Below are 26,745 nucleotides of genomic sequence, written 5' to 3' on the forward strand. Positions count from 1 at the left end.
GTTGGTTGCAACTATATGTTGTTCTAGTTAATGTTAACCCTAACTTCAACATGTAACTGAAAGGATAAAGTTACATTATGGAACTGTTCTTTCATTCCATTTAAGGATAAGTTCACCTGCAGTATGGTAAACTGGGTGATATCCTTCATTGTTCGTTCAGACCGTCCTGAAGGCACTATAGATAATTATGGCTTGCATTGCATATACGTCCGATTATTCACTTTCAGCAAAAGTTTCAATTCATATAGTTAAATGAAACGTTCTTAAATATTGAGTTCTTTATGCCTATGGTCTCTTTCCGAAATCAAGGGGTTAGTAAAATCCGTGGCTAACACTATCCAGACATCAAATCGCATGGTTATGATCACCATGTTTTCCATCCTACCTGTCAGCTTTGTATTGCGACATAAGCGCTCAATGTTTTAGATGGGTTTAGTAACATTCATGATGTATTTCATGCATCCAGCTTACTAAAGATGCCTGTAAGGCTAAAAACATCATCTTTTTGTGTGTGGATATATTCAGACAACATACTCTTGTTAACCAGAAACGAAATCAATTTGTTGATCTCCTAAGAGACTTAATTAATAGCATATACCTATTCTTACTTTTATACGCCAGAGTACCTTTCAAGGTAAATAGCTCACTTTTTAGCCCACGAATCTTTCGGAACTTTGATACGCTACTTCTTATTTAAATACGGTACCATTTTTTTTTGTCACTCCTCAAATTTCGGGACGAAATTTCCATTAACAGGTGGGTAATGTAACGACCCGGCTTTTTCGACTTGCTTTTGTGCCTTGTGTTTTTGCGAAACTGCGTATTTGTGCGTACTGTGTTACTTTATACTCTGGAAACTTGATTTACGTGGTTTACTTCCATTTATATGTTAAAACGTGCCTTAGAGTACGTAGGATACATAACTTGATCATTGGAAGCCTTTATAACCGTTGGTGTTATTTGACGTTTCGAATAAACCGCGAACTTGCGCGCACGTTTAACTTTTGTCATAATCGGAATATTATGACTGCGAAATATTAATTATTATTTTATAATAATAATTACCTGGGTTTTTGGATGCTTAATTACGCGTAGTAATTTAATTATGCACAATAGTTAGTCTTGTTGGACTTTCTACCTTGTTGGGCTCAAGCCCACCCTACTCTAGCTAGTGACCCAATTAATTAGCCCTTGTCCATGTCATCAATCCTTGTCAAATTCCTTACTTATAAATACTAGCCCTTGTCCATGTCATCAATCCTTGTTAAATTCCTTGCTTATAAATACTAGCCCTTGTCCATGTCATCAATCCTTGTCAAATTCCTTGCTTATAAATACTAGCCATTTACCTCTCATTCAAATCACTTGCTCATTTGGTTTTCACACACACTTGTTCTTTCTTTCTTCCCTTTCTAGTATTGCTTGTAAGTCTTCTTTTTCTTCTTCTTTTCCTTTCATTTTCGTGGCCATCATCATCATATTATGGAGATCAAAGTTCCTTTTAGCTTTGATCTTGCTTATATCTTGTTGATTCAAGCATGAATCTTTCAAGAACATGGAAGATTCAAGCTTTCTAGCTTTGAATCTTCACCAACTTTGTAGATTCATCTTTCTTTTACTTTAATCTTGTTATTTTGTGATAAAGATTCAAACTTTTGTTTGTTATCTTCATATATCTTAAAGATCCAAGCTTTATGCTTCAAGATCTTCAAGAACACTAAAGGTTCAAGCTTTCTAGCTTTGTGACCTTATAAATTGTGTGAAAGAGATCCAAGCTCTCTAGCTTAGGGTTCCATCACCTCTTTTGACTTGGATCATGTTCATACTTGTTTGATTGATGTAAAGTTTGTAACTTTGTTTGTAAATAGGACTTGTAATTGTGTTAAGACTAAGGATATGATGTAACCTTGGTTCATCATCCATCTAAGACTCTTAAATGAGTTGTGTTACCACTTGGTCTTAACATATTGTGTATTGATGGTAGAATCTTGGTCAAAAGTGATGCTAAACCATCAACGAGTTGTACACTTGAAGCTACAAGCATCAAGGATGAGAACCGTGATGAGCATCAAGCACTAAGAACCTCACCGGAGCACTTGTCCACTGATTTTCGTATCTGATCAGACCACCTGGGCTACTGGAAAGTTTATTTTCAGTTAGTTCGGTTCGAGTAGATGATTTTCCGTTTATGTCTCGTCTTAATCCGAGTTACGGTTTAGGATTTATGGCCCTCTGAGAGTCACTGCACCCTATTAACGTTGTGCTGAAATTTCTGACCTACTCGCACTTAAACCGTCGCCACGGTCAAACAAAAACGAGTTAGGTTCTGAAAATTGGTCAGCGGTTAGGGGACTCACATACGGAGCCATAGCCACTGACTATGCATCTTTTCGATTTACGTAGAGGTAGTAGCAGCTGACCGAAGTCAGCCTATTGTTTCGATCTCTATTCTTGTCGAACTTACTTAGCTTTTATGATGATGAATGATAATGATGATGACACTTAAACTTATTTTATGCACTATTTGAATTTATAAAAACAACCTACTGACCTAGTAACCCTTGATTTAGGTTGACGACCTTTCGGACCGACTTACTACTTGCGTACTTTCATTACCGACTTTACCGCTTTTATCACTGTGAGTTATAGCATTCCCTTTTTACTTTAACTTATTTTGGGAACTGAGAATACATGCGGATTTTATGTTTTTCATACTAGGCACGAGTACTTAAACTTATATATGTGTGGGTTATACAACGGCATAAACATTCCCTTTAGCTCGGTAACGTTTAATCATTGGTTTTTGAACCATGAACGCGAATCTTAGATATGGATCCATAGGGTTTGACATCCCCACTCGGGCTAGTCACGCTAGCATTTAACGAGTGTTTAATACTTCGTAGACATACGCACTTGCCAAGTGTACTTTCAGGGGGTATAAACGTTAAGTTAGTTACCGAGTGCCCACGGTTATACATATACTTTATCATACTGATTTGAATTACTGATTTGAAACGCTTGTTTGAAGCACTGAAATCTCGTGGCCTACATTACATTACTGAATACAAACAAACTATAGCTCACCAACATTCGTGTTGACTTTTTAAGCATGTATTTCTCAGGTGTTTAGACGTTGTTGCTTCTGCTGTTAGCCTTGCTGTTCTAGTCTCGGTGTATAGACTTGCTGTTACAGACTTGCTGTGTTAGACTTCCGCTGCATTACTTAGAGATGTCTCAAGCATGAAACTTTTACTTTGCATTCCCAACTTATGTTATTTTCAAAATAATAGCTTTGTAATGACCTTAGTATCATGTACTCATGTTAATGTTTCCTATTCATCTTTTGTAAAACGTTATCTGTTCATGAATGCAAAACTTGTTTTCAAACAGCATATAGTGTTTGACCTTGTAATGATCCTGTTGTTGATGTACCGTACACGATGATTTTGTACGGGGCGTCACATACTTCGAGTGATATAATTTAGGGATAATTTAAGGCTATATTTTGACAAAGGTACGTGACACGAAACGTAAAATGCAAGTTTTCTAAGCGTACGAAAATGCGTTCGAGAAACCGGAACCGGGACATAAGTCGAGTGATGACGTACGACTTATCGGAACTAAAATTATTAATCAACTATGCACATGAATTTAATATAATATATATTTAATTATTTAAATTAAATATATTATATATATTATATAAAAACATGTCGACAAGCAAAAAGTTAAGAAAATGTGAGCTGGAATCCTAGGCCATGCGATCGCATGGCCATTACACACAAAAACCATGCGATCGCATGGGGTCTGAAATCTGGCCACATCTATAAATTCGCACGAGTTCGTTTCAGTTTCTCATTTCCTTTTCTATCTATCTTTGTATTATTATTATTATTATTATTATTATTATTATTATTATTATTATTATTATTATTATTATTATTATTATTATTATTAGTAGTAGTAGTGGTGGTGGTGGTGGTGGTTCAGATATCGTTACCGTTATTATTAGTATTTTACATAAAATATTACGACGAGGTTATAGCCAAACAATTTCAAAATGAGTTTTCGAGCGGGATAGAGCTAAGGAAAATATGGGTTATTACTAAGGAGGTTATGGGTATTGTTCGAGGGTTTTGTTCGCAAGTCAAACCTAGTGTTTATCATCTCTGTTGCGTCTACGTATTTTCCTGCAATATTGAATCTCAATATTGATACGTAAGCATTCATATCTTATCTTTTATATATTAATAGCGTATCCATGTCTAGTGCTCGAGTATAAATGTTTATGCATGCTTGTATGCTTAATTTCGTCGTTAAACAGTTTATTATGAATCATGAATTAAATACATATATTACTGGTAAAAGATATATGATATACATGTTTTTGGAAGGCTGGCGAAAAATTAATAACTTTTCATTTAGATATCGAATAGTTTCGATGAACAGATTAAAAGATATGATCAACTGAATTATGATTGACATTAATTGGAATTGCTCTTGAATCTGCAATTGATATTTAAACAACTTGTTTGTAAGATTAATAAATTGGATTTTTGAATGTTACCAGTCCAATAAATGAATCCTTATATAAAACACGTCTCGTTTTGTTAAGCAACTGTCAAAATTGACTTTTTGAAATGACTGTGGATAACTATTGTATGTCGATCTCGAGCATTAGGATTGTGATACACTATGACCTGACCTAGCTTGATAGACATTTATTGACCAACATATGTTCTCTAGGTTGAGATCTACGATTATTTGGTATTCCGAGTTTCGGTCACATTACGATGAACAACTTTATGTGGTGCTAAGGTGAGTTTCATTTGCTCCATTTTTAATTGCTTTTGCAATATATATTTTTGGGCTGAGAATACATGCAATTTATTTTAAACGCAATGGATACAAGTACATACTAAATTCTACACCGAGTTTGAACCGAAAATCCCTTAGCTTTGGTAACTAGTAACTGCCGGTTATAAGAACTGGTGGGCGCGAGTAGTTATATATGGATCCATAGGGCTTGATATCCCCGTCCGAGCTAGAGCACTAGCCTTTTAACGGACGTATGCTATTTGAGAAGCGTACACGTTGGTTTGCGTGTATTATTAAGATGATTATACAAAGGGTATAAATTATATATACGTTAAGTTTAGTTACCAGGGTGCTCAATTTCGTAGAATATTTTGATATACGTTTCTGGATGAAACAACTGAAATCTTGTGATCCACCTTTATGTACAGATTATGCAAAACATTAAAACTATGAACTCACCAACCTTTATGTTGACACTTGTTAGCATGTTTATTCTCAGGTTCCCTAGAAGTCTTCCGCTGTTTGCTTATATGTTAGACAAGCTATGTGCATGGAGTCTTACATGGCATATTTATCAAGGAAACGTTGCATTCACCAAATCATCACCATGTATCTTATTTTGACTGCATTGTCAACAGAAGTATCATTGTAAACTATTATATTACGGTAATTGTCTATATGTAGAAATTATCAGATGTCGAAAACCTTTGATTTAAATATTCATTTATAGTGTGCCTTTTCAAAAGAATGCAATGTTTACAAAACATATCATATAGAGGTCAAATACCTCGCAATGAAATCGATGAATGACGTGTTCGTCCATATGGATTTGGAGCGATCGTCACAGGTTTGTTGAATATAGACTGTTATTATATTTAGTAAATTCTGATTTATGCTTGCATTTATCCATTTTTATATAGTTTATGCTAGTAAAGCTTTGTGTTACATCAAATTGTTAGAATAGATTATCTGGTCCAAGTTTTTACAATTATGCATTTGCTTGGATCAACTTGCATTAGAGTGCATTTTTTGCTTGGCATGTATTCGGTTCGTGTTGTTATGTCCACCCTGATTGACTTACAAGTTTTGGCATTTGAAACATGTTGCATCCCTGTATATCATGTCATTTTTCTAACTATATATGCTTGTTGTACTCACGGGCAAAGTCTGGATCAAGCTTACTCATTTTGTTTTTTATTGGTTTGATCAATGCTCATAGACATTTTCAAGTTGGCTATAGAAGCTTCAACATAAGATATCTAGCTAACTTATTTTTAGATTGATGTAGTTTATGGTATTTGGTCTTTTTGGATTTGGGATAGATTGGGCGGTTACAAAAGTTATAATTTTATGACAGATACATATTATATGGTCCTAGTTGAAAACTTATTAGTTGCAAGGTTGCAAGTCAGGTTGAATACCTATCATTATTCATTAGTTAGTTTTTCTGGACTTCTTCTTGTCAAGTTCAAAGTTTGTAGGTGCTCCACCACAAATATGGTATTAGTACTTTTAAATAAGTAGTAATATGATGATGGTTTCACTTCTTGCCAAGTTTGCTGGTTGATCTTTAGCTCAAATATATCTCTAATTCATCTGTTTGAGTATAACAAACAATCTTCCATGATCACTTAAATGATCTCAATTAGTTAGCTAAATTTTAACATTCTTTCTTCTCCGAGCAGTCTATTTGAAAACAACCAGCTTGTAACCCCATTCCTACATTCCTTGGGCTTGTAGCTTCACCAGAGGTTATGTGGCTACCTATGATGATCATAATTCAAACTTCTCAATGGATGTTTTTATGTGTCCATTAGTTCATCAAAGAGAATAATGAGCAGAACATGTGTATCACTAGTGCCTGGACATCATGGTCATGAACAAGATATTAATGTAAGCAAATTAGAAGAAAACAAGATCAGGTACCCACTTAAGTATTCTGCTCGATCTTTATATTTTGCTCCGTTTTAGTTACCCATGTAGCTAAAAACATATTTAGTACTTTGTTGTTTCAGATTTATCAGTTCGCGGGATAACTGTGGAGTTACCGAATTTGCGAGATATGTCAAGTTTTCATTTGGATTATGTATTATTTTGACCAATTCCTTATGTCTTTTTGCATCGAATATTGCTTTGTTTTGGCTTGTTGGAAAGGCATATATTTTAACTATGAATGTTGCTGGTGAAATGTCTCGTTCATATTGATTATAAACGTTCCATATTAATTGATTTCGTCGCGAGGTTTTGACCTCATATGACGTTTTTCAAAGACTGCATTCATTTTTAAAACAACCATAACCTTTATTTTATCTATAAAGGTTTAAAAAGCATTACGTAGATTATCAAATAATGATAATCTAAAATATACCGTTTACACACGACCGTTACATAATGGTTTACAATAAGAATATATTACATCAAAAATAAGTTTCTTGAATGCAGTTTTTACATAATATCATACAAGCATGGACTCCAAATCTTGTCCTTATTTTAGTATGCAACAGCGGAAGTTCTTAATAATCACCTGAGAATAAACATGCTTAAAACGTCAACAAAAATGTTGGTGAGTTATAGGTTTAACCTATATATTATTAAATCATAATAATAGACCACAAGATTTCATATTTCAATATACAGCCCATACATAGAGATAAAAATCATTCATATGGTGAACACCTGGTAACCGACATTAACAAGATGCATATAAGAATATCCCCTATCATTCCGGGAAATCCTTCGGACATGATATAAACGAATTCGAAGTACTAAAGCATCTGGTACTTTGGATGGGGTTCGTTAGGCCCAATAGATCTATCTTTAGGATTCGCGTCAATTAGTAGATCGGTTTACTAATTCTTAGGTTACCAAGCAAAAGGGGAATATTCGGCTTCGATCATTCACCCATATAATGTAGTTTCAATTACTTGTGTCTATTTCGTGAAACATTTATAAAACTGCATGTATTCTCATCCCAAAATATTAGATTTTAAAAGTGGGGCTATAACTCACTTTCACAGATTTTTACTTCGTCGGGAAGTAAGACTTGGCCACTGGTCGATTCACGAACCTATAACAAATATGTACATATATATCAAAGTATGTTCAAAATATATTTACAACATTTTTAATACGTTTTACTGTTTTAAATTTATTAAGTTAGATGTCCTCGTTAGTAACCTACAACTAGTTGTCCACAGTTAGATGTACAGAAATAAATAGATATATATTATCTTGAATCAATCCACGACCCAGTGTATACACGTCTCAGGCTAGATCACAACTCAAAGTATATATATTTTTGGAATCAACCTCAACCCTGTATAGCTAACTCCAACATTACTGCATATAGAGTGTCTATGGTTGTTCCAAATAATATATATACATGGGTCGATATGATATGTCAAAACATTTGCATACGTGTCTATGGCATCCCAAGATTACATAATATATTAGAATACATGTATAATACAATATAAGTTAGCTAGGATATGATTTGTATAGATTTGTTACCAATTTTCACGTAGCTACAACAAGTAAAAATATCCAATCTTGTTTTACCCATAACTTCTTCGTTTTAAATCCGTTTTGAGTGAATCCAATTGCTATGATTTCATATTGAACTTAAGTTATATGAATCTATACAGAAAAAGTATAAGTTTATAGTCGGAAATACAGGTTACAAGTCATTTTTGTAAAGGTAGTCATTTCAGTCGAAAGAACGACGTCTAGATGACCATTTTGGAAAACATACTTCCACTTTGAGTTTAACCATGATTTTTGGATATAGTTTCATGTTCATAAGAAAAATCATTTTCCCAGAAGAACAACTTTTAAATCAAAGTTTATCATAGTTTTTAATTAACTAACCCAAAACAGCCCGCGGTGTTACTACGATGGAGTATATCCGGTTTTACGGTGTTTTTCGTGTTTTTCCGGTTTTAAATCATTAAGTTAACATATCATATAGATATAGAACATGTGTGTAGTTGATTTTAAAAGTCAAGTTAGAAGGATTAACTTTTGTTTGCGAACAAGTTTAGAATTAACTAAACTATGTTCTAGTGATTACATGTTCAAATCTTCGAATAAGATAGTTTTATATGTATGAATCGAATGATGTTATGAACATCATTACTACCTCAAGTTTAGTAGGTAAACCTACTGGAAGTGACAAGAAATGATCTAGCTTCAAAGGATCTTGGATGGCTTGAAAGTTCTTGAAGTAGAATCATGACACGAAAACAAATTCAAGTAAGATTATCACTCGAATTAAGATAGTTATAGTTATAGGAATTGAATCAAAGTTTGTATATGAGTATTACCTTGATTTAGAATGATATCCTACTGTAAACAACAAGGATTTCTTGAGGTTGGATGATCACTTTACAAGATTGGAAGTGAGCTAGTAAACTTGGAAGTATTCTTGATTTTATGAAACTAGAACTTGTAGAATTTATGAAGAACACTTAGAACTTGAAGATGGAACTTGAGAGAGATCAATTAGATGAAGAAAATTGAAGAATGAAAGTTTTTGTAGGTGTTTTTGGTCGTTGGTATATGGATTAGATATAAAGGATATGTAATTTTGTTTTCATGTAAATAAGTCATGAATGATTACTAATATTTTTGTAATTTTATGAGATATTTCATGCTAGTTGCCAAATGATGGTTCCCACATGTGTTAGGTGACTCACATGGGCTGCTAAGAGCTGATCATTGGAGTGTATATACCAATAGTACATACATCTAAAAGCTGTGTATTGTACGAGTACGAATACGGGTGCATACGAGTAGAATTGTTGATGAAACTGAACGGGGATGTAATTGTAAGCATTTTTGTTAAGTAGAAGTATTTTGATAAGTGTCTTGAAGTCTTTCAAAAGTGTATAAATACATATTAAAACACTACATGTATATACATTTTAACTGAGTCGTTAAGTCATCGTTAGTCGTTACATGTAAATGTTGTTTTGAAACCTTTAGGTTAACGATCATGTTAAATGTTGTTAACCCATTATTTATTATATCTAAAGAGATGTTAAATTATTACATTATCATTATATTATGATGTATTAATATATCTTAATATGATATATATACAATTAAATGTCGTTACAACGATAATCGTTACATATATGCCTCGTTTCGAAATCATTAAGTTAGTAGTCTTGTTTTACATATGTAGTTCATTGTTAATACACTTAATGACCTACTTATCATTTATCATGATTTAACATAGTGTATCAATATTTTAATATGATTCACATGTATTTAGTAAGACGTTGTTATAACGATAATCGTTATATATATCGTTTCGAGTTTCTTAATTCAATAAACTCAATTTTATGTATATAACTCATTGTTAAAATACCTAATGAGATACTTACTTATCATAATATCATGTTAACTATATATATAATCATATATATGTCATCATATAGTTTTTACAAGTTTTAACGTTCGTGAATCACCGGTCAACTTGGGTGGTCAATTGTCTATATGAAACCTATTTCAATTAATCAAGTCTTAACAAATTTGATTGCTTAACATGTTGGAAACACTTAATCATGTAAATATCAATTTCATTTAATATATATAAACATAAAAAAGTTCGGGTCACTACAGTTGGGGGTAGTTAGTGACACTGTTGTGTATTATAATCACGCAAAGTTACAAGCACTTCATTTTAAACAAGCAGAAAAGGAGGCGATGAATGTTGAAATTGTGACGTTCTGGTTCGTCAAAGTTTTTCTTGTCGATGACATTTCAGGAGAGGTGTTGTACAACAAGATGTGATTAGTTGCATAAACTGATTATGTAATCATTTGTGATCTCACTCGATGTCTAACTCTGTGTGTCTTAGGTTTCATTACCATTGGAGCTCACTACACAAGCATGCCTAATCAAAGAAAGTTGTAATTTAATCAAGATTTAAAATTGTCAAATACAATTTGTCATATGGTATCATTTGCAACGATTACTTTGGTGTTCAACTTTGGTAACCTTTATGTTGTGATTCACCTTTTTGGATGAAATGTGCTTACTGATTCATGAACTAATTTTTGGATTCTTAAGTTATGACGAATTTGAGTTACCATGATTCTATTGTAATCGTTTTGTTGCAATTTTGGTGCTTAGCAACTGCTTGTTTGTTCAAGTGCTTAGAAAAAGTGGTGCTTAGAAACTGCTGGTTCATGAACAAATGAGGTATGTATGCTCATTCATAATGCAGTATTTATGCCCCAGATCCTACCAACACCCCTGACACTGCGAGTTTGAATTGATTCATGAACAATGAGGTAGGTATGCTTGTTTGTTCAAGAGCTTAGAAAAAGTGGTGCTTAGAAACTGCTGGTTCAAATCTTATGTTGTTAATGGAACTCGGTGTTAAAACTTGCATTCGGCATAACTTGTTGGCAACGTCAGGTAAGATTTATGTTTGTTTTAGTTATTTATATAGTCATATGTTTTAAAAAATACATTATATATTATAAGCTCAAAGTTTATTTCAGGGTTATCATTCGTTATATGAACTCGAATTATCATTTGTTATATGAAAGGTACAGTTCTAGCTAATATAGCCTACATTCAGTACAGATTGATTGATATGCACTTAATCTCAACAAATAGCTTTTACTTTCTTCTTTTTAATGTTTTTTTTAAATTAAGTTTTTTTTTTAGAATTATTGTTAAGCCGACTGTATGATAAATTAGTTGCAGATTGTCATTAGGTTATTGATCCCCACACTTCCTGTTTTCTTAGCTGAAAATCCCCCAGATTTTTTGCCTTAGAATCTATTAATCAAGCCAAAGTGTTTGATCTGATCTGGTGCTCACTGTTTCAGTTGGATTGAAAGGAATCCAGTATTGGAGATCTAGAGTTCGCGGAAGGTCAGAAGATGAGCTTCATTCATTGGAACCTGACAACCTGTGAAGACGCGGATCATTTGTTTCAGTTGGGTTCTGAACCAGTTAATACAGCTTGCTTAGCATCTATGCATGTGTTACTTTGGTCGATCTGAAAATGGAGGAACAAATTGATCCACAACTCAGCTGATTGCCGATCTGGGATATTAAAATAAGACGTCTTCCTTTTATAAAAATGTTGGCTCATCTTTGGATTACTAATCGGAAGAAAAATGGTTCATTGCTTTCGAAGACTGGAAAGGAACATCCTTGTAGTCTTGTATCTTGAAGATCTAATTGGCATCTTGCGTTTATTGTTTTTGGGAGTGCAATCGAATGTAAATTTAGTTGTATGTTTTTAATAGTGGTGTTGACGTGTTGTACTATGGGTGCAAGTTTTCATGACTTTTGTATGCCCAGTTTGGGCCATTTGGTGTTTAATGAGATAGCCTTTCTAAAAAAAATTGCAGGTTTTTTGCAAGTGTATAATCACTTATTTGAAATTATGTGTCTTTATACATGTAATGAGGTTATGCATATTATGTACAAGGAGTTGTTGGGCTTGTATTTGGAAATGAGAATTCGAGTTCAAATGAAGACATGTTAGTTATCACTTTCGAGTTGTCAGTTTAACAAGTTATTATAATTTGAGTTGGCAGACTTAATTTGGAACGTCATATCGAGAAACTGTAATTTGAATAGGACTCGCTTTTATATGTTATGCTGTCATGACTAACAAATGTTAATATTAATGTTAACATGCATCTGATGGATGTTAATGTTAACATGCATCTGATGGATGTTAACATACATTTGATGATTTTTTTATAATTATTACTTAATATGTTATCATGATGAATATTAACGTGCTGACAGATTATTAATGTTAATATACATATGATGAATGTTAACATACATTTTATAATTTTTTATAACTATTACTTAATATGGTATCATACATCTGACGAATGTTAACGTGCTGAGCAATTATTATTCTACATACGATGAATGTTATTATTGTACATATAATGAATGTTAATATTTATTGTACATGTGGGCAATGTTAACATACATCGGGTGAATGTTAACATACATTTGATGAATTTTTATATTTATTATTTAACATGTTATCATACATCTGATGAATGTTAACGTGCTAAGAAATTATCATTTGTAATTTATCTTTTGTTACCGAAGTTGGCTTACTTTTGTCTAAATTTTATCACATTTAAATGCATCACTTTGACGTTATGTTTCAGGCTATATTCAAAAATATCTTGATAACATTTTTTTTAAAGCATAAATTTACATATCATAAAAATAAAATATAATTTACATAGGAGTAATCATGCTCCAAGATGGAGCAAAGAGAGCTCAAGCAAGAAACTAATTGCAAGGAAACTAATAGGCAATATTCAAAATGCAAATGAGATCTTAATGGAAACTCACTCAAACCCCATTCTTAGTATTTGGATTTTATATCAACTCACAAATATACAATCCCTACAGACCTTAATAACCACGAAAATGCAGGCCTTCAGGATGACTCAATATATCCCAGCAGCATAAGCAAACTCAGCAGATTACATAATCCAAAAAAGAGCAGATACACGAACCACCAGGTTTTTTTATAAAACGAAATATCTTGATAACATGCACGACCACCTTTCTAAGGTTTGGTGGAGCCTTGAATGTGGATGTTACCGACTTTCAAACAAATCTTGTGCCTTACCCGAGGATCCACTTCATGCTTTCGTCTTATGCACCTGATATCTCAGCTGAGAAAGCATACCATGAGTAACTATCAGTTGTTGAGATCACCAATACTGCATTCGAGCCATCGTCTATGATGGCTAAGTGTGATCATCGTCATGGTAAGTACATGGTGTGATGTTTGATGTACAGGGGGGATGTTGCACCCAAGGATGTGAATGCAATTGTGGGAACCTTCAAGAGGGAACACACCATTCAGTTTGAGAACCACGAGTATTTACGTTGATGTTCTAATACTTAACAACATATACTTAAACATGAAAAGCCAGAAGAACGTACCTCTATTATCGATCAATTAATTATGACATAATTCAGATAATTTAATCCTATCAATCTGCATAGTCCAGAAAAAATAATCAGATGCACCATTAAGCCATGTATTAAATCAAAGTACTTGCTTCCATTAGTTATTCATGTTCTTCTTCCATCCGAACCGACAACACTTGGGTTTTAAATTTGATTTGACAATGCTTCAAACCTATCCACCCCCTGTCCAACAACAACACAACTCATTCGTAACTAAAAGAAAGAAAAAACAACGAAATTGAAATAAAGAATCATCAAAAATACATACTTGCATGTCTTTTAATTATGACCCAAACACTTGCAATTGCTACACTGCATCTGCCTTATAATAAACTTGTTTCCATTGCTCATTACATGTATAGTTTAAGGCTTCGCACAAATCATAGTAAATTACTAAAATCATTTTCTATTCAAGCGAAACTAAATTAAGTTTACAATTTAGCCATTTTGTCAACTTGATCATGCTATCCTACTAATCTCCAAATCAAACTGATTACTAGTAGGTTTTAATTTTTTAATATATCTTAGCAGGTTTAAATTTCAATAATTTTGTCAACATAATCTATCTATCTATCGAATTTCCAAACAAATACGGAGTAATGAAAAATAACCAAACTTCTGAACATTCATCAAGTTCTTCACAAATCAACATATAATTATAGAAATGAATTGAATTATAAAAATAAATACACCTAACATATATCACACGTAGGCATATGAGAACTAGAATACTAAGATAGAGAAATTCGTTGTTGTTTACTAGAGAGCTTGTTAGCGGCATGAGCTTTAATATCGCAATTGAATCACAAAGCAACTTATCATCAGCGCAACATAACACCACCGCTTCCACAATTTCATGTACTTTTGACAACATAATTCATCTATTTAACCGAAATATGTTAGACAAGCTTTGAATCGTTCGAATAGATGCGTTACCTCTATTAATTTTGGATCCATATCTGCTTCTAAACGATTTGTATGTATGATTGTTGATACACTCGTTTGTCTTTGAAAAAATTCACTTTTCTTTTTGATCGACTTCGAATCGATTCGATCTCTAATCGATCCGATTTAATGCATATTTTGGTATGTGATTTTGAATGAATTTAGGTTACACCGATGAATGTGCGAGACTTTTCTTTCATAGATTATATAGATTACCAGATTTATGAGCGGTGCTTTGCACGGGGACTCATCCGCAAACATATTGATTTTTAAACTTATATATGAAATAACATTATTATAGGAAAAGTTTCAATAGTACTGCTGTTGTTAAATTAGTAAAATATATCTTTGTAAACTACATACATTAGTAAAATTTTGATAATGCATAGTTCATACATAGATTGATTATACAACATAAAGTTATGAATTGATATAAAGAAATGAAGTGTAACAAATTTACTTACCCATTTAGATGTGATTAAATTTGCTTTGGTACACACCCATAAATGTGAACATTTTTTTTTTAACAATTTTATGTCTGAAACTATAATTATATTCAAACACTTGTACATGTAACAAAATTATACACATTTATAAGTGTGACGAATTTAATAAAAATGTTGCCAATCGGTTAATTTGTTGTAGTGCATACCGAGTTTAATATAAACTTATCTGAAGTTTTCAATAGCAACTCCGAGACCGAAGTTGTTATAATCACTACATAAAAAGCTAACAAAGACATGAAGGTAATCATTAATCATCGACCAAAATACTAATGGGATAATTGATTGAGCCATGGTTGTGACTTGCGTTGGGCTTATGAACCATATGAAACCATTGTTGGATGATTTGTTATACCCTAACATACAATGTGAGATATTTGAATTTCCACATATCCACTAAGGTAATTCATACGCGACCTAACGTGTAAGTCAAGATAGGTAAAAGAAAATTTACCTATTCATTTCTAACTTTATATTTTATAAACAACATAAATCACATATACACAAGTTATAATTTGAGAATTTATATTACGAATACACATACAAAACCCATATAAAAGACAAATATAAATATGTAAATTTTACTAATAATTTTTAAAAACTTGAAGTAACAACCTATATGAAGAACTTATTTCATACACATAGGATATCAATGGTAAAAGTTCCAAAATTTACTTTTAAGTGTGCTATTTATATCAGAGTAAATATATTGCATTTAATTTACTCACCAGAAATAGTTAATATGATAGTGATAAATATCATCTCTATTTTCAAAGTGTTGACAAAATTATCAACCAAATGCTTAACCGATTGTGCACTTAAGAAACAAAATAAGTATTAATTTATTACTATTAGCGCAAGTGTTTAAAAAAGTAACTGATGAACTTGATTTAATAGCATTTTTTGCCAAACACAATATGATACATGAGACTCAAAAATACATTAGAATAAAAGAAAAAAGTACAAATACAACGGGTATACCAGAGGGGTTGTTTTTAGTGAACAACCAAAAACACTAACATTATGACAAAAAAATGGCTAACAACTAAATGACCAAAGACAAACAAAATGGAATATTAGTGAACATCACAGTAGCAAAAATAATAAAAATAATAATACATGCCAACAATAATATACCAAAACCAATAGCCACTATAAATAGGCCCAATACACACTTGTCCAGGAGCAAATCATCAAGCATCACACTTGAAAAATCTCATGTCACTCGCCATATCTTTATATTTCCACAAACCAGGCATATTAATATCTCTTATGTTAAGCCCAAACTCAGAATAATTAGTCATCCAACACTTGACCCGTTGACTTATAAAAGTCAAAATATCCTCAAAAATCAACAAATTAATACCAGTATCTTCTTTGGCTAAGAAAAAACAGATACAGAACAATACAAAACCCAAAAAGTGTGACTTTTTTCACCCACCACAATGAATATAACCATCACAGATTTGACCCGATTACCTTTAACATTCAACTTGGTAACAAATAACCAGCATATAAGGCTTTGATCATATACAATCAAGTTACCTTTTAGAAGCATAATCTGAGACCTAGTTTGGATATGAAGGCAGCTCAAATCATGAACAATTTCAGCTCTGATTATAATACAATCCCAAATAGCATTGACCAAATGTTGACTTTAAGGAGACAAACTACCCTTAAGCAAACAGAACCACCAACTATGTTGACATAATTAATAACCTTACTTCCAAATTTTTAATATTTATATGCTATGATACTACCAAAAGATAGTAACAATAGTATGATAGTTACCCGTTTCAGCAAGTTCATCATCCACATTATCCAAATCTCTATCAATATCACCTCCTTCCACTTCGCCTTGGATGTTTTCAACAATCTTCATAATCAGTACCATCCATCCTACTTGTTATCAACTTCGCTCAAATCTTCAATTATGATAAAGTAAGTAGAGTAAAAATTTTCAAGAAGTAATAAGTAGTAAGTATCACAATGGCTAATGCAAGTGAACTTTGAGTAACAAAGAATGATTACTTTAAACACTGTGGTACTATTACAACTATCTAAAACACACATACCATAATTCAGATCAAATTAAGCGTCCAAACAAAATTACAAAACAAATTGTAGATCAAGGCACTGACCGTTAACTACGAAACCTCGAATAAAAGAAACGTCGATGTGATTTAAACAGAAATAGAATTGCTTATAGAAAATGAAGGCGAAAAGGTGTAACAAACTCTAAATCCCCTACAGTTATCTACTTTTGGTCGCCATTTTAAACCCTACAAAACAAAAATTACGATCATATATAAATTTTATTCAAGTAATAACTGAATAAATTAATAAGAAGACAATAAGAAAGAGTTGATGAATATGCATATTTTTACCTTATATGTAGCGGAATTCAAACGTCCCAACCCAATGAAACACAAATCCATCTATTTGTTTCATAACCTACAAAGACTCATAAACATTAAATTTAACATAATTGTATGGAGTATAATTTTCGCATATGGAGACTTGAGAAACTTATGGGTCACTGTTGAAACATGCCAAAATAGTAATTTTAGAAGACAACATCGGATAGAAATATAAACACAATGACGATCTTAAGTGTTCTTACTCGGCCCATCAGGATTCCATGAGTGAAGTTAATACTGGAGTGTTGATCCATATCATTGGTTCCCTGTTGTGGAAACCCACTGATCAAACAACCCGAAGTACAAGTTTTCATATGTAAAATAATAGTAACCTTTGTATTTCTTTGGGTGGTAATTTCGACCATCCTTACCAGATTGCAGTGCAATTTTGATCAGTAGGATGCCATATTGATTTATGGGTGATGAGGTCTCTTTGACCGTCTATGTGCTCAACTAAAACAGCCATTAGTGACAAATCCGATAAAGCGTTCAATCGACTTCTTTTGCTATTTTCACCAACTTATTATAAACATATGAGATCCGATAGTTAAAAATAAAAGAAGTTGACCAAGAAAAGTCAAACTACCATCACCAAATTCTAATTTCATTATCTAAATCCCATCTAAATTCATAAACAGCAACTTGAAAATCCATTCCTTAAAATATCTATCTTTTAACCCAATTACTTCATAATCTTTTTATTTCCATAGAGAATCTTACAAACCAGTATGTAACATAGGAAAATAATAGTTTGACTAATAAAAGTCAGACTACCATTCTGAAAATCAATACAATACAGTAGCATCAAGGATGGCAAAATACAGCAGCAAAAGATAATAATCCAGCTTCAAGGACATGACCCAATGACAAAAAACTCTAAACCAAGACTCAATGGACCCGAGAATAAGTGTAGGGCAAAGTTAAGTATCCAAAGTATGTGGATATCCTTGACTATGGAAGCCTAGGACTTAAACATGGATCATCTATTGTACTCTTACCAATATTAAAAAAGTGACACTGCTATTACTTCTCTTCGATGCCAAATTTACCAAGTACAATCCTATCTCACCTCCAAAAGGAAAGTTAATCTCAACAATATATGTAGTCGTTAGGAAGGAAGTGAGACTGCATTTGACCCACCTTATATCACCTTTAAAAAGAATGTTTACCATACCCACACACATATACCATATTCTCCAATCCTATGCTACTGGTGCCAAAAGTAGTCACAACAAAACCACAATCTAGCTTAATAAAAAGCATGGACCATATAGCAGGCATACCAAGTGACACATAGACAATGACCCTGACAGGGAAACAATATTTAAGACCTACCCTTCTACACCTTATACCATCATTCCCTATAACTTAGATGTAAAATAAAAAAATCAAACTTACTTCGGAGATAAAATTTTCTCGACCCACATCATGACGAGTCAACTGTGTTTCTCTCACGACTTTTTTCTCCGCCACAACCTATAAAAGGCATGTCAGATAAATATAAGAACATTAACATCTTGTTTCAACCCAAAACCCAATCATTTTGACCCAATACCCAATCATTTTGACCCAAAACCCAATCATTTTGACTCCAGCCTTTATATAGATACAAAAATTCACTAATGCAAAATACTACTTAGCAACACCTTAAGTTTAGCCGCTTTAGCGTTTTGTGCAGCCTTGACCTTTTTCAGTTCTTTCTCTTTTACCTGTGAACCATAATGGAACATATGAAACCCAGAGTGAACAACTTTACACAAAAGGGAGTGTGCAATGTAATAGCAACATTCTTCAACGAAGATATGTCTTTTAGATGTAAAAAAAGAATTTATATAAATGGTAATAAATGAAATAATAATAAAAAAGCCATTGAGTTTGTTAAAAGTGCATATTCAAATTCAATCTTTATGTATAAAAATCTTGAAGAATGAATTGTATTTATCAGAAAATACACAATTTAAAAACAGTTAACCTAAAAATATATTGTGACTTACATATACATATGACGGGTTTCGACAGATTGGAAAGGATTATCAGACATGAAATTGTCCGTCTTCAATTGTATTTCACCACGTCTTCATATCCGTATCTAATCCATGATCGGACTGCATATGATTTGAAGAACCCTAATTTTAATAGGATATGGAATGCGACTTCGTTAATCAAAAATTATTGTTATGTTTAATTATATCATTAAACGAATGTGTGGAATAAATGTTGCAAATTGATGTGGGTTTTTAATGCTTCAAATATATCACTAACAGTAAGATTGCTACAGTATATGAACTGATTCGATTTAACATGTTTATTGATGTAGTTTTTTAAAACTTCATATTTAACGATAACACTAACATTGACATCATCCATGAACTAATTGGATATAAGCATTACCTTAATCGAATACGCTTGTTAGGCAGCCATGAAAAATTGAAATAGAAGCTGTATACCAGATGAAAGTTGAATAAATACAATTAAGAGATAACCTACGAAATCACAATACACTTACTCCAATCCCTACGGAAACCAAATTTTCGTCGACATCCGGAAACCGATTAATTCACCGGAAAAGCTTCCATCGTCTGGCAGCAATTAAATCGTTTTGGATTGCTATTTTTTTTAAGGATAGGTTTTACTGGTCGTCCTCCGCTGTCCGATTACCCAATGGTATAAGTTGCAAGCGAGATCAAATTAACTGAGTATATTACATAAGAGTTATACCGTATGTGTATAAAATAGTGACGGAAAAAGTACTGATACCTGCGGCCTCTATTACGGTGGATCTATGGCGATAATCGTCGGTACCAATGCTTTGGGCGTTTTCTTTTTTATTCGGTGGAGCAATCGGCGGATCTGAGTTGTTAATTTTGAAACCCTAATGCAGAATGCGCAGGAGCCCTAAAACTGCTAACGAAATTATGCGTTTCCAATCCTTCAGGCCACATGTAATTTTTTTTGTTAATATAAACATATGTTGACAGATTGAATAAGTTCATGGATTAGGGTTCGTAGCAGATAGAATGGTTTAGGAGATGAAACTGGTGAACAAATACTGTGAATTTTCCTTCAGCAATGATATGGCCATGTGGATTTTGAAGTGATTAATTAGTGCTAATTGTGATTAATTAGTTAATTACGCCTCAGCAATCTTCATTAAGAGGTAATTAGAGAGTGACACATAGGATTAATCTTCATGATTTATAAGATGTATTGATGATACTGAATACTGAATATGAAACAATATTAAATGTTTACATTTACTGAATCTAATTATGCAATTACTAAAGTGCCCCTCCGCCCTTTTTTGAAATTTGATCAGATTTAAGGCTATGATTCACTTATCCCCTTATCCCCAAATTGATGCTTATCCCTTGATCTCTCCCCTATATATATATATATATATATATATATATATATATATATATATATATATATATATATATATATATATATATATATATACATATATATATATACATATATATATATATATACATATGTGTGTGTGTGTGTGTTATTTCATTTTAAAGTTCATGTTTTTGACACTTTTGATGGTGAGTAGTTTAGTTATTTCATAGCAATTATAAGAGTGGAAAAGTAGTTATTTTTGACAATGACAACCGTTAAAAAGTAAAGGTTTAATACATGTAAGAAGAGAGAGAAATTGCATTTCTTGGCAGCTGAAAGTGTCAAGAAGTTGAATATTTTAACACATGAAACTGTTAAAAAGTTAAAGTATTTATCTACGCATGCAAGCGTTAGAAACTGCATCATTTTTAACAATCAAGAGCGTAAAAAAAACAAAGTATTAGCCACAAAAAAAAAACATTAGAAATTACAAAACTTTCCTGACGCACATATTTTCCACACCAGATTGAAGCGTCACAAATTTAAAATAATTCACCTTTAAACGTCAAAAATGAATAGAAAACCGTGACAAATTGCTAATTTATTTGTAGTGACTTACAAAAAATAAATAAATACAACGACATACAAAACGGAGCTTGTAACATGACCCGTTTTTCGTCTGTAAACACATAATGCTACGTTAAATATGAATATGCAAGTCGAAAAATCCCGCCATAACGCGCGGGCGGGTCCGGTACTAGTTAATATTATTTTGTACAAAATGTTTTTTATTTAGACAAGGTATTGGTACCCCCAAAGTGTGATGATTTTACAAGGTTGACCCTCCTAACAAATTGACCGACAAATTAGTTTTGGATCTAGTGAATCCATCCATCCAGATCCAGACTTAACACCAAAGTAACAAGATATTTTATAAGAGGGTTGACGCAGCAACTTAACTTCAATTCCTCGGACAAAACAAACAAACATTTCATACCCATCTTCACTTTCTGTAGGATTAATGTGCAAGGTACAACGTATAACTATATGGCTAAGTTCATTTGAGCCTTCGGGGTCACACACATATACACCGAGACGTCAAATAAAATATATATATATGATGTATATATATTACTCAAGTAATAAATTAAATATTTTAATTATTTGGAATAGATATTAATTCATTTACTATTCATATGAATAGTAAATAAAATGAAATTAATTAATTTACTATTCACATGAAAGTGACATGATAGAAATTATTAATTATAAGTTACATAACATACCCCTAAAGTATTTGAGAAATACGACTTTTTAAAACCAAATCAAATTACAGACAATCAACATATTGAACTTGTGAATTGATTTGATGGTTTATTTTAAAGATATACAAGACCCGTGAATCTTGTTTGTTTTAAAACGCGTATCACAAATAATATTTTAATTTGGTTCACATGTTTTATGAAATGTCCCGTTCATATTGATTATAAACGTTCCATATTAATTGATTTCGTCAAGAGGTTTTGACCTCTATATGAGACATTTTTCAAAGACTGCATTTATTTTTAAAACAATCATAACCTTTATTTTATCGATAAAGGTTTAAAAAGAATTACGTTGATTATCAAATAATGATAATCTAAAATATACCGTTTACAGACGACCATTACATAATTATTTACAATATGAATATATTACATCAAAAATAAGTTTCTTGAATGCAGTTTTACATAATATCATACAAGCATGAACTCCAAATCTTGTCCTTATTTTAGTATGCAACAGCGGAAGCTCTTAATAATCACCTGAGAATAAACATGCTTAAAACGTCAACAAAAATGTTGGTGAGTTATAGGTTTAACCTATATATTATCAAATCATAATAATAGACCACAAGATTCCATATTTCAATACATCCCATACATAGAGATAAAAATCATTCATACGGTGAACACCTGGTAACCGACATTAACAAGATGCATATAAGAATATCCCCATTATTCCGGGACATCCATCGGACATGATATAAAAACTTGAAGTACTAAAACATCTGCTACAACGGATGGGGTTTGTTGGGCCCAATAGATCTATCTTTAGGATTCGCGTCAATTAGTAGACTGGTTTACTAATTCTTAGGTTACCAAGTAAAAGGGGCATATTCGGCTTCGATCGCTCAACCATAGAAAGTAGTTTCATGTACTTGTGTCTATTTTGTAAAATATTTATAAAGCTGTATGTATTCTCATCCCAGAAATATTAGATTTTAAAAGTGGGACTATAACTCACTTTCACAGATTTTTACTTCGTCGGGAAGTAAGACTTGGCCACTGGTCGATTCATGAACCTATAACAAATATATACATATATATCAAAGTATGTTCAAAATATATTTACAACATTTCTAATACGTTTTAATGTTTTAAGTTTATTAAGTCAGCTGTCCTCGTTAGTAACCTACAACTAGTTGTCCATAGTTAGATGTACAGAAATAAATTGATATATATGATCTTGACCTAATCCATGACCTAGTGTATACACATCTCAGGCTAGATCATAACTCAAAGTATATATATTTTTGGAATCAACCTCAACCCTGTATAGCTAACTCTAACATTACTGCATATAGAGTGTCTATGGTTATTCCAAATAATATATATAGATGGGTCGATATGATATGTCAAAACATTTGCATACGTGTCTATGGTATCCCAAGATTACATAATATATTAGAATATATGTATTATACAATATAAGTTATCTAAGATATGATTAATATAGATTTGTTATCAATTTTCACGTATGAAATGTCCCGTTCTTATTGATTAAAAACGTTCCATATTAATTGATTTCGTTGCGAGGTTTTGACCTCAATATGAGACGTTTTTCAAAGACTGCATTCATTTTTAAAACAAATCATAATCTTTATTTCATAAATAAAGGTTTAAAAAGCTTTACGTAGATTATCAAATAATGATAATCTAAAATATCCTGTTTACACACGACTATTACATAATGGTTTACAATACAAATATGTTACATCGAAATCAGTTTCTTGAATGCAGTTTTTACACAATATCATACAAACATGGACTCCAAATCTTGTCCTTATTTTAGTATGCAACAGCGGAAGCTCTTAGTATTCACCTGAGAATAAACATGCTTTAAACGTCAACAAAAATGTTGGTGAGTTATAGGTTTAACCTATATATATCAAATCGTAACAATAGACCACAAGATTTCATATTTCAATACACATCCCATACATAGAGATAAAAATCATTCATATGGTGAACACCTGGTAACCGACATTAACAAGATGCATATATAAGAATATCCCCATCATTCCGGGACACCCTTCGGATATGATATAAATTTCGAAGTACTAAAGCATCCGGTACTTTGGATGGGGTTTGTTAGGCCCAATAGATCTATCTTTAGGAATCGCGTCAATTAGGGTGTCTGTTCCCTAATTCTTAGATTACCAGACTTAATAAAAAGGGGCATATTCAATTTCGATAATTCAACCATAGAATGTAGTTTCACGTACTTGTGTCTATTTTGTAAATCATTTATAAAACCTGCATGTATTCTCATCCAAAAAATATTAGATTTTAAAAGTGGGACTATAACTCACTTTCACAGATTTTTACTTCGTCGGGAAGTAAGACTTGGCCACTGGTTGATTCACGAACCTATAACAATATATACATATATATCAAAGTATGTTCAAAATATATTTACAACACTTTTAATATATTTTGATGTTTTAAGTTTATTAAGTCAGCTGTCCTCGTTAGTAACGTACAACTAGTTGTCCACAGTTAGATGTACAGAAATAAATCGATAAATATTATCTTGAATCAATCCACGACCCAGTGTATATATATCTCAGTATTGATCACAACTCAAACTATATATATTTTGGAATCAACCTCAACCCTGTATAGCTAACTCCAACATTCACATATAGAGTGTCTATGGTTGTTCCGAAATATATATAGATGTGTCGACATGATAGGTCGAAACATTGTATATGTGTCTATGGTATCTCAAGATTACATAATATACAATACAAGTTGATTAAGTTATGGTTGGAATAGATTTGTTACCAATTTTCACGTAGCTAAAATGATAAAAATTATCCAATCTTGTTTTACCCATAACTTATTCATTTTAAATCCGTTTTGAGTGAATCAAATTGCTATGGTTTTATATTGAACTCTATTTTATGAATCTAAACAGAAAAAGTATAGGTTTATAGTCGGAAAAATAAGTTACAAGTCGTTTTTGTAAAGGTAGTCATTTCAGTCGAAAGAACGACGTCTAGATGACCATTTTAGAAAACATACTTCCACTTTGAGTTTAACCATAATTTTTGGATATAGTTTCATGTTCATAATAAAAATCATTTTCCCAGAATAACAACTTTTAAATCAAAGTTTATCATAGTTTTTAATTAACTAACCCAAAACAGCCCGCTGTGTTACTACGACGGCGTAAATCCGATTTTACGGTGTTTTTCGTGTTTCCAGGTTTTAAATCATTAATTTAGCATATCATATAGATATAAAACATATGTTTAGTTGATTTTAAAAGTCAATTTAGAAGGATTAACTTTTATTTGCGAACAAGTTTAGAATTAACTAAATTATGTTCTAGTGATTACAAGTTAAACCTTCGAATAAGATAGCTTTATATGTATGAATCGAATGATGTTATGAACATCATTACTACCTCAAGTTCCTTGGATAAACCTACTAGAAATGAGAAAAATAGATCTAGCTTCAAAGGATCCTTGGATGGCTTGAAAGTTCTTGAAGCATAATCATGACACGAAAACAATTTCAAGTAAGATTTCCACTCGAAATAAGATTGTTATAGTTATAGAAATTGAATTAAAGTTTGAATATGATTATTACCTTGTATTAGAAAGATAACCTACTGTAAGTAACAAAGGTTTCTTGATCTTGGATGATTACTTGGAATGGATTTAAAAAACTTGGAAGTAAACTTGCAATTTTGGAAGTATTCTTGATTTTATGAAACTAGAACTTTTGGAATTTATGAAGAACACTTAGAACTTGAAGATAGAACTTGAGAGAGATCAATTAGATGAAGAAAATTGAAGAATGAAAGTGTTTGTAGGTGTTTTTGGTCGTTGGTGTATGGATTAGATATAAAGGATATGTAATTTTGTTTTCATGTAAATAAGTCATGAATGATTACTCATATTTTTGTAATTTTATGAGATATTTCATGCTAGTTGCCAAATGATGATTCCCACATGTGTTAGGTGACTCACATGGGCTGCTAAGAGCTGATCATTGGAGTGTATATACCAATAGTACATACATCTAAAAGCTGTGTATTGTACGAGTACGAATACGGGTGCATACGAGTAGAATTGTTGATGAAACTGAACGAGGATGTAATTGTAAGCATTTTTGTGAAGTAGAAGTATTTTTATAAGTGTCTTGAAGTCTTTTAAAAGTGTATGAATACATATTAAAACACTACATGTATATACATTTTAACTGAGTCGTTAAGTCATCGTTAGTCGTTACATGTAAATGTTGTTTTGAAACCTTTAGGTTAACGATCTTGTTGAATGTTGTTAACCCATTGTTTATTATAACAAATGAGATGTTAAATTGTTTTATTATCATGATATTATGATATATAATATATCTTAGTATTATATATATACAGTTAAATGTCGTTACAACGAT

General features: G+C 32.0%; 1 long non-coding RNA gene across 3 annotated transcripts; it reads left to right on the top strand.

The window, feature by feature from the left end:
• The first annotated feature begins 10,448 nt into the window (after positions 1-10,448).
• On the top strand, positions 10,449-12,265 carry LOC139897531 (uncharacterized). 3 transcript variants are annotated; one of them, XR_011776640.1, is made up of 3 exons: positions 10,449-11,025; positions 11,122-11,378; positions 11,664-12,265. It is a non-coding gene; the product is annotated as an uncharacterized lncRNA (long non-coding RNA). The 3 variants fall into 3 exon arrangements; XR_011776641.1 differs by having other exon boundaries at positions 10,449-11,244; positions 11,321-11,378; positions 11,664-12,262; XR_011776639.1 differs by having other exon boundaries at positions 10,449-11,244; positions 11,331-11,378; positions 11,664-12,261.
• Positions 12,266-26,745: the final 14,480 nt, after the last annotated feature.

This window comes from Rutidosis leptorrhynchoides, chromosome 3 (assembly GCF_046630445.1).
Source record: "Rutidosis leptorrhynchoides isolate AG116_Rl617_1_P2 chromosome 3, CSIRO_AGI_Rlap_v1, whole genome shotgun sequence".
Lineage (NCBI taxonomy): Eukaryota > Viridiplantae > Streptophyta > Magnoliopsida > Asterales > Asteraceae > Rutidosis > Rutidosis leptorrhynchoides.